The sequence below is a fragment of the Sinohyriopsis cumingii genome, chromosome 15 (assembly GCF_028554795.1).
Source record: "Sinohyriopsis cumingii isolate HCF-2022 chromosome 15, ASM2855479v2, whole genome shotgun sequence".
NCBI classification, from domain to species: Eukaryota; Metazoa; Mollusca; class Bivalvia; order Unionida; family Unionidae; genus Sinohyriopsis; species Sinohyriopsis cumingii.
This window is the reverse complement of record NC_142975.1, coordinates 54,356,428-54,376,762: the sequence shown is the minus strand read 5'-3', so window position 1 is coordinate 54,376,762 and position 20,335 is coordinate 54,356,428. Positions and strand designations below refer to the sequence as shown.

Here is a 20,335-nt window from a genome sequence, read left to right as displayed (position 1 = left end):
TTTCCCTCTGTGGTGCCTATCCCTACAAATCAAAATAAACAATTCCACATGGATCAATCGCATATGCAACCCAATGCGTTCCTGGACCAATACTTTTATCAAGATTAATGATGCTTGTTTCAGCATTGTTTGGTTGTTTTGGTAATTGGTCACGCATAAAACACATCTGAAATATTTATATTTAACTTTGTAGCAGCATCAAGTAAATCATACTTTGACATAGGAAGAATTAACGAAGTGTTCTTGGAAGTCTCAGACCTTTGGCGTATCGATAATGAGTTCCTGGTAATCTTAGACCTGTCCCCATTTTTATTCCTTTTCCTGTCATAATATTTTTTGCTGCTAATCCACCAGCAGTTCCAACAGCACCAAGTGCATCAGCTTTTGCAACAGCTGGGGCTTCAGCGGCTAATAAAGCTGGTATAGCTGCAACAAGTGGAAATATACCACCAGTCGTGATTGAATATTTAATGGCGCTTGCAGAAAGATTATGTCTAATGCCGGTTTTTGTTTGTTTAGCTTTATTGAAGTGTTTGCTTTGACGTTCAGTCAGCGATGATAATTTATTCGGACCACCTGCAACTTGTTCTTTTTTTGGGGATACTTTTACTCCACAGTTATCTTTTAAAACTGATTTTAGTATTTAAATCTGACCAGAAGTCAGAGTAACACTAACATGATGATATGACATTTATAATGTTATAAGCGATTAAATTACATGTTTTCTACTGGAGCATCAATAACTCTCATTCGTCCACCAACACCTTCAAGTAACATTGTTTTGTATGAGGAGATGAAAGCGATTGCTCTGTAGCCATCAGCGTGTAATCGAGCTACACGAGATCGGAAGTGTGTATCAACGACAGATTGTCTGAATAAATCTAAATGTTCCAACGGATAGGATATAATGTTTTCAAATCCCACTGAGGTATATGGAAACCAGAATCAACAATCTGATCACGCCCCATAAATGTCATCAACCGATGATATACACGTCCAACATGGTTGTGTTCAAAATTCAGCAACACTTCTTCAGAAGGTTCTTGACGTCCATTTATCCTCAAAGCAACTTCAGAAACTTCATGTGTGTCAAATGCCATTTTATTTCTTTCCTGCGAGTCTACTCTGGCATTTTACTGAAATGCGATGAATATATGTCGTAGTTCTGACACTCCCTGCTGTAATGCTATCTGCCATGTGAATAACCTAGAAGCATTGCTTTGAATACTGTATGTGATGAATGTCAACTATGGTAATTTAATGATTTACCACCTGTGTCAATAAAAGAAAGTATTTTTAGTTCTTTCGCAAGCGATGTAATCATTACTAGCATCCACTGCGTCAGTTTTGTTAGTGTTACTTTGCCAGCACCAACGGTAGCATTAAGCCATATTGCATCATTGTGGGTGGCTTTTCTGACAAGTACCACGTGTGTTTAGCGCCAAATATAACCTTTCTAACATTTCTGCAAAATCCAAAAATATGAGACCGCAGAATTGCACGTGAGAACTCTACATTGCCGTTCAACATTGATCAACGTGCGGAAGATCCTAAGTTGAAATTTTCATTCCATGATGCAAGTTCAGTTAAAGCTGCATTTAGTGTTACGTTTCTGTTTTCTGGATGATCAGTTGTATCTTTTGCAGACATCATTGATGGACCAGCTGATTTTGAGTAAGCATCGCTGTATCTTGCAAGGCCAAGCATCGTCGTACCAACGTCTATGTTTTACCAATTCGATCACCAATTCCGTATGCTGTATCGTCTGCTCTCAAAAGTCTACCTTCGATCTCGATAAATGCCTCAGCGGGCAAGAAATATCTACTTATATCCTGAACACGTAATTTCATTCTTCCACGTGCGTCATGACCATACAATACTGATAATCACGTACAGACTTATACTTGAGAATTGGTGCGTCCATATCAAGTGCTAGATCAGATACACGTTTAAACATTTTATTATAATTGTTATCTTCTACCACGAAGACCACTTCCTGCTATTAAACTTGCAGTTATATTTTTTTCTGCTTCAACAGTCAACTCAGATAGTTTTGATTTGCAGCCTGATATATTATTTTATTGACATTTGCAGGCACAACTTCATTGCTGGGTGCGCTAGGAAATTTCCACCAGAAAAATCAATAGATTTCATTCCAGCTTGTTTTGAAATCAGTATTGCTTTTGGGGCTATCCTTCTAAATAAACCCTGAACAACATGACCGAGTCCATCATCGTAGATCACTTACGTTGGTAATCGTGAATTTATCACCTTGACCTTTACCGGTCCACATTGAGCATTATGCATAATCATCATGTTTTATTATCACTAATTTTAATTAATCGCTGTGATAATCATCAACGGTTTAATCAATATGAGACCGATAAAGATTAAGGTCTATGATGCCCTCTGTAAATAATCGTTGACAAATATCAGCTGCTTCATTAATAATTTCCTTTGATTTTCAGCACGTTTCCCCCCCAATCAGAATTTCTAATCTATCTACGTCAGAAATGATGTTGTTACGACAAGTAATAAGACCACTTTCTTGAGTAGCAAAAACCACTTCCAGTAACGCCTGGGCTAAATAAGTCATTAAATTCTTCTTCTAGTTTCTTTTCTAGTTCTACATCTCATGTGAAATCAAGAAAATACGAGTCATCATCTTCTGCAGGTCTATTACTATATATGAAATATACATCCTTAGTCCAATCATCGTCATTAACCCAATAAAGAAGATATTTAGGTTTTAAATATTTTCCTATTGGACGATAGACCACTTGCGGCGACATTTACTACTTTTTCACGTAGCAAATTTGTGATAAGGTTAATACCTTCAGACTTAAATTTATTCTTAACATCAACTTCAGTTTCTGGCGGTTGTTGTTGTTGTTTTTGTCGTTCTTTTTGTTGTTGTAGTGGAGGAAGTTGATAGGAAGGTTCTTGTTTATCTGCAATATAACAATCTATTAATTGATTAAATCTAATGAATTCTACGTCATTATCTTTAGCTTTGGGTTTACCAGTTTTTAATCGAAATATCCATTTCCTCTAATTTTTACCACTTTCATAATCACGAGCACACTCAGGTGTAAAATATTTTTTTTCTTAAAAATTATCTACTGTAAAATTAACTCTTTCACTCCATTTATCCATTTTTTTATATTTGTTTAATTACTTCCTATGTAAATTTAATTACTTCGTCAACTTTCTCCCTTTTTGTTTTTGTTCACACGAGCTTTGTCAATACCTTCAAGTATTACTTCTTCTCTACCAGGATGTGGAGCAGCGGCTATTTTAGTTGGAAGATCTCCTAAAATTGTTTTTGTTTTCTTAGTTCTTTTTGCTATTTTTCTAGTATCTTTAGCGGTTTGTTCTAAAGTTGGAAGAAGACATTCAGTAGCTTCCGCAACTCTTTCGGTAACTTTTGTAAAAGGCTTAAATAATTGTTTTGTACCTTCTACAAATTCCACCTGAGACTCCTGACGCGCTTGTAGTTTGTGTTTGACAGAATCACGGACTGGAATATATATTTTAATGGCCTCTATCGCTCTCGAGCTAATCTAGCTGAGCGAGATTCCATTATTGATAGAATCATGATTTAATTACTAATATATTTATAGCAGCAGAGAGGGTGCGACCTCAATGAAACGTCCGGTGGGTAAACAAACGCACATACAAATTTAGAAAAACACTAACGACAAAAATAAAGTGAAAAAAAATAAAATAACCCAATCAGAGAAACTCTCGGTAAATTAGAGCCTTCGGTTTGACGTTATTGACCTTATTTTATTTATTTTCGTAGGAAGCTTTATTTTCTCCAAAATGAAGTTCCAGCAAAATGTCTATTCACCCTCTTTGCTGCTGTGCACATCTGAAGTAAGACCAAGCTGTATACTCTAAAACCCATACTACACCAATCAATCACATCAAACGGGAATTGAATGTTCTTGTACAATACCAAAGATATACAAGGTTTCTTTTTTTAAATAGCCAGTATAACCAGTGACGAAAACGGGGGAAATTCCTTTTCTTTAAAATCTAAACCTATGCAAAATACAAACATGTAGAGAGCCAGCAAAATTAATTTGAACTTATTGCATGTACCAACTGTTTTTGATCTCCTTTCAGTAAAGAGGTCATCCAAAGGGCCCCAAACATATATCCTAAGGATATCGGCCCCCCCCCCCCCCCCGTGGAAACTTGTTCTTTGTCTTCTCCTCTCCTGGATTATCGTAGTCGTCTGTCCGATCAAAGGAATCAAGTCTTTTGGAAAGGTAGGGTGAAATTTTTATAGATAATTTTGATCGAGTTAATGACTTAATCTCAATACTAGATTTATGAATATTTTTTTGTTTCTGCTATACATAAGACTTTGTCAGATAGAATCGAACAAAGAATAAACTTTTTGTACGAGAAGATGCTCATGATAATGCATATGTTGTCTGCTCACAAGCATCCTGTGCTTCAATAGCTCTGATTCTATCTTTTCCGTTTGAGGAATGCAACTCTACTGTGTAGACATTTAATTAATTTCACTCGGCCTTTTCGTCGTCGAAATTATTGCGCATTTGCATTCATTTTATTTTTCTTCAAAGGTTACGTATTTTACTGCTACGTTACCATACGTCATTCTGCTCATCTTGCTTGTTCGTGGTTCCACACCTGACGGTGCAATGGACGGGGTGTTATATTTTGTAGTTACTAAATGGGAAACACTACTTGATCTCAAGGTGAGTCTAAGTACATGTGTTTTACCGTCGTGTTTGCAGTTATCTGTTGTTTTTTTGTTGTAATGATTACTCGCTGTCTTCGAGAAGTCTTCAAATTTGTCTAATGCCAAGACGAAGTCCTTTACTGCAAAATAGGAATTATCTAGCATCAAGAGCATAATGCCGCGTATTCTGGCATCCAATCCAATCCTCATTTGAATTCAATTTTTTTTTATATAAATATTCCCAAACGATCCAAGGCATACTAAAGACACAACCTCTGGTGTAATAGCCCTTAGCGCGATAGAAATTAAAGACAGAACGTTAATTTTAGCAATTACTATTTTGATATTAAACGATTATTGCAGAGACGTATGTGACCATTGTATTTTAATAGACTTGGTAGAAGATCACAGTAATCATTAAAATCATGATAACGGTTAGAGACCCATATATAATGTCACAGCAGGCTTTAATGAGGTAAGATACGTTTATGTCTGATATTATCGTAATATGCCCTGTTTTTACTGACAGATGTCTAACGTGTCTAACGACCAAGATTGCTGTGTTGCTCATATGACCATTTGTATGTTTAACACGTTACACTGAAAATAACCATATAAATTATTGATGTTTAAAGGTTTGGGAGATGTATATTTTGCTGGTTATTAAATCGCCAGTTGGAAGCAACAAGGAATTAAAAATTGGTACATATATCAACCAAATCAACACCTCTAAAAGAGCATATATTGTTTGTGTTTTTAGGTATGGGTAGCTGCCGCGGGTCAGATGTTTTTCTCCCTCAGTATATCCGTTGGTGGTTTAATCATGTTTGGGAGCTTTAACAAGTTTAAGAATAACTTATATGGGTAAGTGCATGCAACATAATCAAGGCGTTCCTGAAAAAGTATATCGTTTTAGAAAACATCGACACCGGTGTCTATGTAAATAATAAAAATGCTCTCTCTCTCTCTCTCTCTCTCTCTCTCTCTCTCTGTCTCTCTTATTTCTTTCAACCAGACGACCTTTCCTTACTTTCCCTATTCAGTACTTGGGTAATACTTAAGACTGATGTCGCAGAATGCCATCTTTTATATCGATCATGTTTTAAAGACAACTTTAAGAATATTATATTGGTGTGTAAGTCCACGAAATAAATGTCATGATTGAAAGACTAGATCAAAACTAATATTTATTTTTGAATTTTCCTCCTCAGAGACGTCATAATAATTGCAGCGATGGATATAATAACAAGCATAATTGCTGGTTTTATTATATTTACAACGTTTGGTGGAATGGCCAAGGAACTTGGCGTGAACGTACAGGATGTAGCAAAGGGAGGTAAGCTGACGAAAACTATAAAACCCAATCACGCTTGCAATAATGCAAAACTGTTTGATCAAGCATTTTAGAAACCAAACAAGTTTTATTCGTTATATCTACGTGAATTATTTACACAAAAAAAATAAATGAGGTGATTATATACATTTATAGAGATGGAGACACATGGTTTAATACCTTCAAAATGACCTTAGTTGCGATTAATCGCATTTTGTATTTCATTACTTGACATCTTAATTTAATTTTAATAAATTAATTAACATTGCATAGTATTAAAAAAGTATAATAACACATAATGATGATACAAATTGCTTCATGTCTATCACGCAATGCAAAGGCGTAAAGTCAGAAGCATTCCAGTGTTATTAGCTGTCAGTTCGCTCCAATTTTGCAGTTCTATTTTGTTTCAAAAGCACCAAAAAATTGTAAAATGTCTAAAGAAAAATCAATTAGAGATATAGATCGCGTGTGGCAAATTAAGTTGAAAATGTCTGACTTGCCAACCATTTAAACAAGTCAGATTTTGAACATCGCGTATAAATGGTATTGATCATGATGACAATTATTATCATTATTATTATTATTATTATTATTATCATTATTATTATAGGATATGGTATGGCTTTTGTTGCTTACCCAAAAGCCCTGTCTAACTTATTATTATTATTATTATAGGATATGGCATGGCTTTTGTTGCTTACCCAGAAGCCCTGTCTAACTTATTATTATTATTATTATAGGATATGGCATGGCTTTTGTTGCTTACCCAGAAGCCCTGTCTAACTTATTATTATTATTATTAATATTATTATTATTATTATAGGATATGGCATGGCTTTTGTTGCTTACCCAGAAGCCCTGTCTAACTTATTATTATCATTATTATTATTATTATTATTATTATAGGATATGGCATGGCTTTTGTTGCTTACCCAAAAGCCCTGTCTAACTTATTATTATTATTATTATTATTATTATTATAGGATATGGCATGGCTTTTGTTGCTTACCCAGAAGCCCTGTCTAACTTATTATTATTATTATTATTATTATTATTATTATTATAATAGGATATGGTATGGCTTTTGTTGCTTACCCAAAAGCCCTGTCTAACTTATCACCTCCTCAGCTCTGTTCTATTCTGTTCTTCTTGCTTTTTACTCTGGGACTCAACAGCGAGGTATGTATGAAAAATCTTTGTTTACTTCCTGAAATTGTGTATTGCAGTTACTAGCACGCAATCCGACATAAGAAGTTTCATGCATGTATTACTCATCGCTATCTGGTTCCGGAGATTTTTTAAATTCATATTTTGAGGGCAGAAGGGAAGTTTTCTAATTAATATGTCATCAGGTAATATATCATTTTATTGTGTTGAAATATCAGAACATTCATTTTGGAAATTATAAGATTTTAGAAAGCAAGTTTTAGTCAGCGACCAATCAGATTTCTGAGTTTCACGTCTCTTATCCACAAAGAGTGCGCGAGCTAGGTGTGCCAACGCCATCTTCATGAACTTTTAACGAGCGCTGTTAACGGTGACGTTGAGGAAAGTAGCTATAATAATAAAACCAAACGCACATTTCTCATTGACTGACTGAACGTATCACTACTGTAGGAAAAATCTAATAATAGCATTAACGTTGCACATAAATTTTACACATTCATAAATAGATAACCTTTATTCTACTAGCACATAACAATTACAAGGATACAAAGATACATCCTAACTTTATTTTAGAGAAGATACATTAAAAAAAGTTTTCTAAATAGCGCGAGTTGACAATCGAAACAATAATACACACAATCTCTAAATTATAAATCGTAAAGTTTCTAGAGCTGTGAAATTTGCAACATATTATGATGGTTCCCAATTTATGATATTCGTCGTTTACGCGAAAATAAAAGAAATACTTTTAGGGAAGAAATTTTTTTTTGAATGGTTTAAAGGCTTAAAACTCTAGAATTTGTTGCAGTTCATTGTTCTAAATTGACACTGGGTTAGCATAAACTTTCACGACAATGATACATGACTTCGTTCACAGTCATTCCTTATCGCATGACTCGTACTTAATTATTTATCTCTTGGAACAAAATGCGATTATTGCGTAGTGATTGTCCCATCATCCTGAAGAATACATTAAAATTAAACAATTATTTCAAAAGTTCTTATCTGCATCATTACCCAACATCATGCACAGCGATTTATCTAGTGGAATTAATATAGTTTAATATTCCTGCTAAATCAATCGCGACCACGGTATTACATTTTCCCCCACAGGCTTCAGCCGATCATAATGATGTATGACAAAACATCTGCACCTGCTGGTCACTTTGAGGTCATTGTCAACCGATTTGATGCACATCGTATCCATTTTGTTCAATAATGATTATCATGAAATAAAACTTGCCTGCGTAGATTGGTAAGCTAGCTAAATCTGCCTCTAATTAAGAGGGCATGTGCAATGCGCCCGCAATTTTAATTCTGAAGAAAGATTTCCTAACCAAATAAACGTTACCTGGATTTACAGAATTCTTAAAACAGTAATTGAAAAGAGAAACTTTCGTCTGTTATAATCAATTATCCATTTCCTGATCCATACCAAAATGTTACCTTTCTCATCAGTAGTTTATGTTTTAAAGCCCGAAACCTCACTATTAAAAACGCAGGTGGGTTGAGGTGGGATGTTTGGGTGGTGATTTTCTTTGGTTTAGTTTATACTTAGCTGCCATTGACGAGATTCTTTTTCCCGATAGGAATCTGATTTGCTTGCTGGTTTAGGTAACTAAATGATACTGTGATTTACAGATTCTATTGACGCCGATTGACATGTCAGTGGTCTGTCGTGGAAGGACACTAATGTGATTATGCATGATTATGTACAGTCGGCTTTGTTGAAAAGTTTGCCAAAGCAGGAAGGAAAAGGTTTACACCCGAGGTTACGAAGTCTTTCCCTCTTGCTCCGGCAAACATTGCAACACAACACAAGAAATTGTGTATGATCGTTTTTCTTATATTAAAAGTGACTGAGTGCATAACTTATTTACCAAAAATCAAGATAATGTAGTTTTCCAAACACTAGTTATCCCCCTTCACTACTACCATGCGTTATTCCAATTAAATGAAGAAAGAATTAAACTTAGACTGCAAACAGGGGAAATTCAGCAAAGAGGCTTACATACCTTTTTTGATATGTTTAGATGACCAAGATCCACCTAGCAGACCAATCACCGTTCAGGTGTATCTCATATTTTCGTGCTTTGGAAGGTGTTTTAAAAGTCTAAAGAACCAAACTGAAAAAGGAAGTTGCACCTGCTCAGGTTTTCACGCAGCATGCAAACTGGTTTTCAAGAACTTGAACACGAACACCACTTCCACTTGAATACTTGGTTTGCATACTTGAACACCTGGTCATGTACAAAGGTATCAGTAGGGCATATGAAAGTGATAACTTGAAATGTATTGCAAACCATGCATGCCCTCATAGCAGATAAGAAAATCTACCATTCAGAATGTGGAATCGGGTTAACACAATTAACACAATCGACTTCGAAATTCAGCAAATATTGACATCTGAGCACGTGCATTGCACACGGTCTGGCTGTGCAACTCTCTTTTGCTTCGGTGCTTATCCAAAGTGATCTTGAACCTTTCCATCTGAGGCGGAAAATTCACTTACACTCTAGGTACTCTGTTTGTAAAGGGGGTTGCTAATTCGGAAACTCTTTCATGATCAATGTATTGTGCTTACGGAACATGACGACGTAGGTTTCCGGAAATTTATGGTGTTACATCATATAAATTCGTGTCGTTGCGCTTGAAAGAGCGCACTAACAGACATTTCGTTGTCTAGTACTGGGACATCGTGTCTAAGACATGTAATATCATGTCCTACCCAGTCACATTATCCGGACACCAGGCCCATCAGTCTTGACACTAACCTTTTAATGCCAAGCACCAAGCGAGGCAGCTGATAGTACCATTTTATAAGACTCAGCCGGGGTCCGAACCGCGATCTCCAGCATCCAATTAGAACACCTGAGCGGTCTTAGCGGAATCATACTTTCAGTCTATATAATAAGATAAGTGAACAGTTTGTGCACACAGTTAATTAATGTAAAACAGACAGGCTGAGTTAGCAATAAATTTAGAACTATAGCTATCAGCACTAATGTTTGACTTCATATCTCAAAAGTAGACAATCGATCAATTGCACGGGCTTTCGTGCTTCATTGAATTAATATTCAGTTTAAAAACATCTTTTCTTTTTGTAAAGTTGCCATATTGTATAGCAACGTCTGTCGTAACAAAAATGACAGATAAAGCTGGTATTTTTGCTATAATTTTAATATTGCAATAGGAATGACATGGATGATGAATTTTACTATTTGCGTCTCGATCCTTTGTTTGCAAAAAATTTTGTTAAGTATTACATTCTTATAGTTGTGCTAATAATCATATACTAAAGTTTGGTAAACTCTTTTCATCCCGATATTGCTGAATGTTAATACGTCTTTGCAAATTTGTCGAGATGATTATGAAATGCAATGTAAGCGTTTTACGATAGTAATGCCCATACCCTTTCATCATATACCCGCTTGATGTTATGGATTTAACGCCATTTGTAAGCACATGATATGTAATACATGGCGGCCAATATATTTGGTGCAGGTCGAACTGGGGAAAAGCCACCGACCCAAGAGTATCCACTAGCAAACTTTCTCACATACCCACGTTGGCTAAGCCCGAGTCTCAAAACCACTCGGAAAGAGATGCGATTTCAACGGTATGTAAAAGCAAGCTCCTCAGACCACTTGGTCACCATGAATCCTTACCGACTTTTTTCCGTCAAACGTTTAATAACTACATTCTACTCGCTCTGCCACCCAGCATATGTAAGCATTATGCAGCCTGAGTGTTTCCCTGAGATTTTAATGCCAGATATATTTTATGTTCTGTTCTGTTATTAATTGCTGTCGCACTTGCTTTTGTTGATGATGTTGTTGTTATTATATTATTATTATTATTATTATTATTATTATTATTATTTTATATGAATTATATATCTAGTTGCAGCGGTTGTCTAGAAAAGAACCCTTGCAACTCGGTGTATAACTATTACCTACGTTTTTCTTTTAGTCCAACCGGTCGGTTTTGAAAGCTAGGCTTTTAACTCTACTAACTCTATGACGAACATTTTTCCTTATACCGCAACCTTCTGAATTTAGCCACGTAACATATCTTACGGGACAGTCTGCGCTGATATATTCGACCGTTTCTCACATTTGTTGCATTTCGATCAATATTATCTTTAGTCAAACCGAATTCCATTGGTTGTTTAAGAAAGCAAATGTAGGATTTAAGCCAGTATTGTCATGGATTATAGTTGCTTTGTAATATTCTTTCTTTTTTCTTTGATACACCTAATCCCTTTTATCTCTCTTATATTTCCAATTTTACATACTGTTTTATAATTTGTTTTATTATATTCTTAAGTATGAAATATCGAGACGTATTTGCGAAACAATTTTCATATTTTTTCACTCCTATACTTTCACGTGTGAAAAATATATCCTTATATTTCCACATGTAAAAAAATAAGATTTTCCATTATGCCATGCGACGCTTGATTGTGCGTTCCAACAAAAGTTTCGCCACTCGTTAAAGTATGGCTTTGGTACCGCACATCACAATATATCAGGTATTAACGTAGGAAAAGAAAATCTTCTATGAATTATTTTCCCGATACGATCATTATATCACGGCTTCCAAGGCTGTCTCGTTTAGTGCTTTTCTGTTTTCGCTCTCAGAGACAATATGTTGTTGCTGATTATATTTGTCTCTCATAAATGCGTAGGTGACTGGTTCCCTGTGATTTACACTGGTTGTTACTGGTTATATTTATTTAGAAGTCTAAAAAAAATAGAGGTAAATGTGAATGGTTCCCTTTCATTCACACTGGTCAAGATTTCATCAACTTTATAATGACTTCAAAATTTTCAGCCATATAAAGTTTGTTGATTTTAGTGTTATTTCTTATTTTATTGCTTTCAGAAAGTTCTGTCGAACTAGATACATGCATTTGTCTATTGCATTTCTTTCAGTTCGCCACATCAGAAACAGTAATCACGTGCATTCTAGACGAGTTTCCAAGAATAAGGAAGTACGAGAGCTACATGTGTGTCGGCTTTGGTGTGGCATGTTTCTTCCTTGCTCTGCCCTATGTTACACCTGTAAGTTAAAATATGGTATAATATTTGCTTACTTTTTACCACCGCCACTATCATCAGCATTAATGATCAGGAATTTACAAATCTACTTACCCAGTTCACAATTTCAAGGTTACTACACTATACTTTTTAAGTTCATAAATCATTCAGTTGTGAGTATAAATAAATCATTACACAGTCTAGCGTGCTTTGTTGGTGATGAAGTTGATGAGATGAGCCCGGTATGGTATCTAGGCAAACAATTTTAATTTCCTTTAAACACCCCAAGTTTAATGTTATTTCTTTTTTACTCATTTTGGGATATTATGTTTTATGCATGATCAAGGGCATGTTCAATTTTTATGTCAGCTTGCCTTTCATAAAATGTGTAAATCCCTGTTATATTATACTACTACTACTACTATTATTACTACTACTGCTAGTACTACTACTATTACTACTACTACTATTACTATTACTACTATTACTAATACTACTACTACTACTAATAAATAAATAAATAAATAAATAAAAAAATTAAAAACAAATCATGCTCATCAGAAAAATGTGAAATTCAGTCATATAATAGAGATGAGATACAGCTTTGTTGTAGTAGTCTAGATATTTTCATGTATCTAAAAGTGGGTTCGAGAAAGTGTTTCGTGTCTTCTTCTGCCGTCAACTCTGTGACCTTGTGTTTCCCGCGATACTTTTCCTATCTGCACTGGTCGGCTGCCAAGTATTTCCGTGCGAAAAACACTTAGCTAATAATGTGGTATAAGCGCTGTTCAAAACTAACCAATATAAACATCAGTGCTCGGATAAGATGCGTACATATAAATTACACAAGAAAGTCTGATTAAAGCGTAGTATAAACTAAATAAAATCAAGCGTTATTTCAGTTAATTTTATGAACCACGTTTGTTATCCTCAATAGGTCTGGTTCACGTGATGCATACTATATTTAGATTTGCTAGTATTCTCTTATATTACGTGTTTAGGATCAAATAAACAGTAACAAAAGAAAGAGTGTAAACAACAAGCTTTGAAAAACTTTAATAAATAATTTATTTCCCTGGAAAAACACTGTAAAAATGAAAAAAAATAAGAACTTACGGTTTTAAGAATCAAATCCAAAAGTAATCCAAGAATAATCCCCGAATAAAGTTTAAGAAGTCCTAATAATTAAATGTTCTAATGAATTCAAGTTAAAGACCAGACGAATAACCCAAGATGGAAGGCGATGATGTATATTGTAGTCAGTATAGCGTTTTATCGTTTATGGTTCTTTCTAGAAACACAAGAAATAACACCCTGGTGTTGGAAATCCGAATACAATTTTTAAGAAATGTCTTGGTTCAAGAATTCAACTTTTTCCAGAGAAACGAATTACTCTTTTAGAATCCAATTAATCTGAAGAAAAATTAAAATATAACTCGAAAACTGGCTACAACAGAAGAACGACTTGACATCAAGTGTTTTAAGCCCAGACTGAGATTATTTCTCTAAAACAATGGTTATACAGTAATTTTGAAGCGCAGAATAGGTACCCGTATGAGGTTCACGTGATCATTTTTACATCACGTACGCTCAACATGGCCCTGACAAAAAGGCATCATTTTACTCTAAGAATAAAATTTTAAAAATTGTTTACTTCAGTACACTATTGTAAGCCTAAGGTCACATATCCAATACAACCTCGATTTAACCCTTACTATTCCCACAATGAAAATAAGCAATGAAAAATTATTAGTTCACGTGGCTGTTACTACTTTTGAATTAAGGCCAGGAACTAGGTCAACCTTAGGTGTTTACAACTAAAGAGTCAAGGTCAAACTATTTTCTGGAGAAAAAAATCCAAATCACGTAAACAATATTTTATTATAATATCAATAATAGAATAAGAAAACTTAAAGCTGACGAACAATCAATAAAATTAAAATAAATATAAATTAAATCAGATTTGCATAACTATTCATACAAGATATGTAAAAACTGAAAGCATTCAGGCTTTGAGTGATCTATACTGAGATTTTGTATGGAATATACTTATTTTCAACAGGCCGGAGACTACATCGTGACACTCCTGGATAGTTATGGAACCGATTTTTTGTTATTATTCCTAGCCACATGCGAATGTATAGCTGTGTTTTGGGTCTATGGTAAGTCTGTAAGACAATTTGCCTTTTTTGTCGTTTTGTTCTTTTTTATATACGTGAAAGAAAGCGCAAGCCGGTGGAATAGGAGCGTGCTATTTTAAGCTTTGGTAGCTTTTCCTTTTTATGTGAGCAATCATATTTAATTGCCAAACATCAAGGAAAATTCTATTAGAAAACAATTCTCATTCGTTATTTATGTATGTTCATCTATATCAGTGTAAATGTTGTGAATGAATTGTGGACAGTTACAGATTATTATGATCCAGAACATATCCGCTAACAACACCATCACGATTGCACCACTACCAATACCACCTGTTAGAACTTCTACAATTGACAGTACTACTGATATGGTACTATTAAAATTACGAATACAACTACTCCTTCTACCGTTCGTACCGCTACTAAGATAGCGACGACAACAACGACAACGACTGACATATTACTGATACCGTATTATCATGTCATTGCCTGTACTTTATGATGATACACGATTCTACGATAGCTTTCGATATTACTAAGCAGGTTTCAACTACAGCAGACGTGGAAGTTGTGTCTTCTAACCGTAAAGTCACCCTTTAATGAAATAGCCTCAACCATTAACATCTAGCTACTTTTTGTTCGATAGACTTTGGAGAAACCGAATCATTAAAATTATAGCACAACAAAGCCAATCCTTCTGTGATTACGCTTTCTAGAGCCACACAACCCCATCGCCATTTTGAACACAATAAAATACTGAACAAAATCGGAGATATTTCATATGAAAAGCGGGAACAAGTACGTCCCAGATATTACTTTAATGAAGAAGAAATTGGAGTATCAACGGAAAAATGTCCTACAAAATCACTCACCAAAACGTTTTGGTAAACATATAAAACAGAAGAAAACGGGCAAGCACTCATTCATACATCAGGCAAACGTTTCGAGCCTGTCGAGCACAAATGTGCTTCTGCACATGAATCATCTTCTTATGTGTACAACGAGGAAGAGGCATGGACAAAAAGTATGGAGGTCTCTTGAATAAATACGTTATCTCGTGATCAATCATACGATACTCTGTTTGTGACAGTTGGCACCGTTAAAGCTTGCATAATATGACTATAGGGACCATACACAGGTGATGTGTGCAAAGGTTCGCCGCAGCACGCAGAGAGACCCGAGGGCTCCGTCAAACTTTTGCAAAAAAATAAACCATGAAATCACGTATAATCGTTAGATTTACATCGGTACTAGTCACAATAAGCAATTGTTCAGCAGCAGCAAACTATCCATCCCCGACCAAAGAACAAATTCAGAATATTTGTATTTCATAACTGTTGACATACGGATAGGTCACTAAAGTCGAAAATATTCAATGTTCAGAACATGTTAATAGACACGCGCAACTTAACCTTGTATCCTTATACTGTATTCTGCCTTATTTCAATTACCTCGTATTGCTGCCCCTCTGACGAAAAAAATGCACTCATCCAATTTCTTGCAAAACATCCATACAGCATCCATCTTGACGTACGGTCGCCTGCAACTCGCTTGAGACTTCCCAGAATCGACATTAGTAAACCAACATTATGCGACTGTCCTGCTTTTGTGTTCACCTTAACATTACTAAAACTACTCTCTAAACTAGCCACAAAAAAACCACACAATCATAACGGAATCTTAGTGTAATTCTAGTGTTGTCTGTTCACGTCAGGTCTATGGAAACTTTCCAGGTATCAGAAGATTTGTTAAAGATGTGACATATATGCTCGGTAGTCCACTAAGGCCTTCCTGGTACTGGGCCTTCTGTTGGGCCTTCTGTGCTCCTGTCCTTAGTGGGGTAAGAGAGAGAGAGAGAGAGAGAGAGAGAGAGAGGGAGATAGACTAACGTCGACTTGTTTATACTGGGGTAAGGAGAGAGAGAGAGAGAGAGAGAGAGAGAGAGAGAGAGAGAAATTGGGAGGAGGGACTATATGTTCATTTCCACTTCTTCGACTTAGATGCCTTCTTTCTTTATGTCTTCCTTTCTTTTACAAGCTGCAGATAGTCAAGAACAATGTTCATCAATATTCATTTTTCAAGTAGTATTGTTGACTACCTTTTCTCAATTTTTTGAACTTGTATCACATGGTGACGTGTAGATCATATATTTGGCACAGCAACACTAGTATGTTATTTAATGTCAGTTTAACTGGGCATATTTTATATCCCCAAACCAACAGGGGATAAAGCTAAATTTAAGAATGAGTACTATATTGATATAAGCGTTTTGCGGAATCAAGTATATCGCCCACATTCCCCACTCTCCTGAATGTGACTTTCTAAAACTGTAACAAAACTTTAAATGTGGAAATCGCAGCAGTTATTTCTACGGGAAACGTGATACATTCGTCTTAACATGTTAACGAAATGTGACACCAAAGCTACAGGTTATTCAGTATAGACGATACTGTCTAAACAAAACACAAAGAAACAAACTAAAATGACAAGCAAATACAACTAAATTTAAATGATCTGGTGTGTAAATTATTATTAATATTTTATAAACAATTATATTTGTTAATCAATTATCTAAATAGTAGTATACTATCGTTTCTGATTGACGAGGAGTTTGCGTCTGTGAAGCATGTTACAACTGCTTCCGAAACTAGATAAATAACTGTTTTATATTGCGGGGACAGTCAGATTACTGTTTCCGTAAATACTGCAGACAGGCGTGGGTCGCCCGAGGTTGTGAATATCACATATGACTAAGCAGTTTCTGCTACGCCCAATCATGATAATTAGGAACACGTGATATTGCTATTCATATCTACTCGTTCTTTCAATGCAAAATGTGTATGTATTTGGAAACACATCTTCAAGAAAAAGACGAGACTTTATTTTGGAATTCGACATAATTACAAATGTCCACTATACAAACGTTGTTCGGCGCTTTTATCCGGTCAATAAAAGTTCTCAAATTAAAACTGAAATTCCTTAAGTTATGATTAGTTTCCAAACATCGATATAATCAGAATGTTTTCTTATCAAGTAAATTCCAACGTGTTTTTCAACAGAATTTTGGAAGACTTTAACATAATCCATTATCTTTTCGTTAAACACGAAAATGCCACAAGTAGTTGTATGCCAGACGAGTCACATAATCATATCTTACTCTAGCCTTTTCTCTACGCAGCTACTGTTTATATACCGTATAGTGAAATACAGTCCTCCCAAGGTTGAAAATGATGTATTCCCAGAGTTTGCTCAAAGTACTGGTTGGGCTATTACCGCCTTTGTCATGTGCCCCATTCCACTAATGTTCGTATACAAGCTGTTATTTGATACGAAGGGAAGTTTGTGGCAGGTAAGCAGCATGCCAAACACTAAGGATTAACCACACACACACACACACCCACAAAGACACACACACTTGATAAACATGCATATTTCTGGAAAGTCTATACTCTTACTTCCTGTTGCACCTGTTTCCCTATTGTCAGAAAAGACGATTCTGATTTCACGGGTTTATACTAAAGGAGAACTATGACGCAAAATTGCAAATGTTGCATTTAATATATACCTTGTATCAATCAATTAATATCAGCGCCATCAGGAATCGTTAAACAGTTATTCGCACACTATTCTTCGTAAATAAATGATGCTGTATGTATTAAAGGCATTTTCTTTATTTTAGAAATTGCTAAATTTAAAAACAATTTTCTTGACGCATGTATGCATAATAGCTTATAGACTTCTGAACTGCAAATACCAAAATTGTTGCAAGTTTTATTTGCTATGATACGATCCGATTATGTTCATTCAGATGGCGAATAGCTTCGTGTCTTACTCCAGTGTATGTAATTGGTTTGTTTGGGTTCTTAATTATCATTTATGGGCTTACAGCCTCTCAAGTGGTCCAGATTTTATTTCTCAACACAACTCATTACGGCTATACAAATCAATCTTGTTACATCTTTGATGATATATTTCATCAGCTTTTCTTTTAGAATTCAGTTGTACATACTAATGAATAATTTGTTAAAATTCCATGAAGTGTTAATTATTTTTCAGAGGCTGAAAACGATCACAACACCAACGTTAGAGTGGGGACCGAATGACGGCTCAATGAAGCATGAAGTTCACATGAATGATATCGCAAATGATGTCAAATATGGATATGATAATCCAGCAATTCATATTGCTGACGAAGGAAACCATACATTCTAAATGGTCCATGCCATGTCTTAGTGGGTGTGAATGAAATTATTGTATTTGAAATTTGATTGTCCTTATCTAGTTATTCAGTTGCTTACTTCAAGAATGTACAATGTACCTAATATGTACTACTCATTAATGAGCTGTTTTAAAGAGTTGTTGCTATCTATATTGTACCTGTGTTTTTGCATTTATATACTCTTCTTGCTCATTTAACATTACTGAATATGTAAAGCTTTCTCTTGTCAATAGTGATACTTCCTCTGTCAGTCGACATTTTACCCAAAAGATCTATTTTTACAGATACTTCAGTCAGACATGTGTTATATTGGGTAAGTTGTTTGCAAGCAATATGTACTTACAAATATCCTAATATCTTCATACAAGGGAGTGATGTTCATTAAATATATATGGCAACGTTATGAGGTATTTCAGTAGATTGGTTTTCATTATTTTTTCTTTTATATAAGAATCTTTAACACGGTATGATTGCTTGTGAAGTGAACAATTGTAAATCATCGCCTTGGACGTTGTGGCAGAATGTTTCGAAGACGAAATTTTGTCTCTAACATAGTAATATCACGTACACAGACTAAGTATAACATTCGATTTGGATGATGCAGTAAACACAAGGCAAATCTTTATCAGCGTTTTATGCATATCGTCTTCGACAGTTTTCTTTATGCCAGATTGTGTATCCTAGCTAAGGTTAGATGTTCATCAACAATGTTTGTTGTTATTGTATTTTTTATTTGTAGAACTTGCGAGCTTGAAAAAACTATATGTACTTTATTCTACTAATTTTCATCATACAAATTTCGTCGCAATTCTCATGTCTTTCATTTTTGTTGATTCATTTTACATGCATTTCGCACTGACTGATCTAAACATGTATATTTTTTATTGAATATCCTTTACTTATTTCCAACATGTATATTTTTTATTGAATATCCTTTACTTATTTCCAACATGTATATTTTTTATTGAATATCCTTTACTTATTTCATCCACATGATCATTATATATACCTAAATTGTAATTGTTTATATGCGAAAAGGTTAGTTTTGAAAACTTTGTCATACTTATTCTCTTCGAAAACAAACAAGAGTATTCTTTAACAATATCCTTGTTTCCATATTGCATGAATACAAATCTTCTTTTATCTGGTGTATGTGATATTTATTTTCCGACAATCAGCTACTGTTACGTATATTTGCAATTTTGTAAATATTCCGAGAAAAGTGTAGAAATACGGACTTCATAGAGATGAATAAATAGTATTAGAATATTTAAATATCATCAAAATATGTTTGTTTTTTTTTTTTTTTTTTTTTTGTTTTGTTTTATTAGAATGATCTACAGCCAAAATGATTTCGAAATAAATGTAGTGAAACTTTGTTAATTCTGAGTCACCGAAAACGAAAATGATGCTTCACATTGTTGATTGGCTCTAGTTTTAATAATATGATACTGGATCAGTATATACGACCCTTGACCCTTAACGTGGTAATGGTGGAGTATAAGTGAGTCATAAATGGAAGGGATCTCAATTTAAACCAGAAATGACTAAATACATCTTTGACAGGAGCTATGAATAAATCTATATCTGGGTAGTGACATTACTTGCTTTTTAGGCATAACAATGAATGATGCAATCTGAAGCTGGTATTGTGGTATACATTATATGAATTTTATCATGTTATTCCTAGACGTCATTGATGATGAAATCATA

At 34.8% G+C, this 20,335-nt stretch overlaps 1 pseudogene across 1 annotated transcript in view; it reads left to right on the top strand.

Moving 5' to 3' along the window:
- Nucleotides 1-19,432, top strand: part of LOC149781820 (sodium- and chloride-dependent glycine transporter 2-like) — a 58,131-nt pseudogene extending 38,699 nt beyond the window's left edge. Inside the window, exons 6-15 of the transcript XR_016414793.1 lie at nt 4,132-4,277; nt 4,599-4,733; nt 5,478-5,581; nt 5,929-6,053; nt 7,123-7,232; nt 12,158-12,286; nt 14,325-14,424; nt 16,137-16,243; nt 17,582-17,752; nt 18,460-19,432. The product of XR_016414793.1 is annotated as a sodium- and chloride-dependent glycine transporter 2-like (transcript). The remainder of the gene's footprint in view (nt 1-4,131; nt 4,278-4,598; nt 4,734-5,477; nt 5,582-5,928; nt 6,054-7,122; nt 7,233-12,157; nt 12,287-14,324; nt 14,425-16,136; nt 16,244-17,581; nt 17,753-18,459) is intronic.
- Nucleotides 19,433-20,335: the final 903 nt, after the last annotated feature.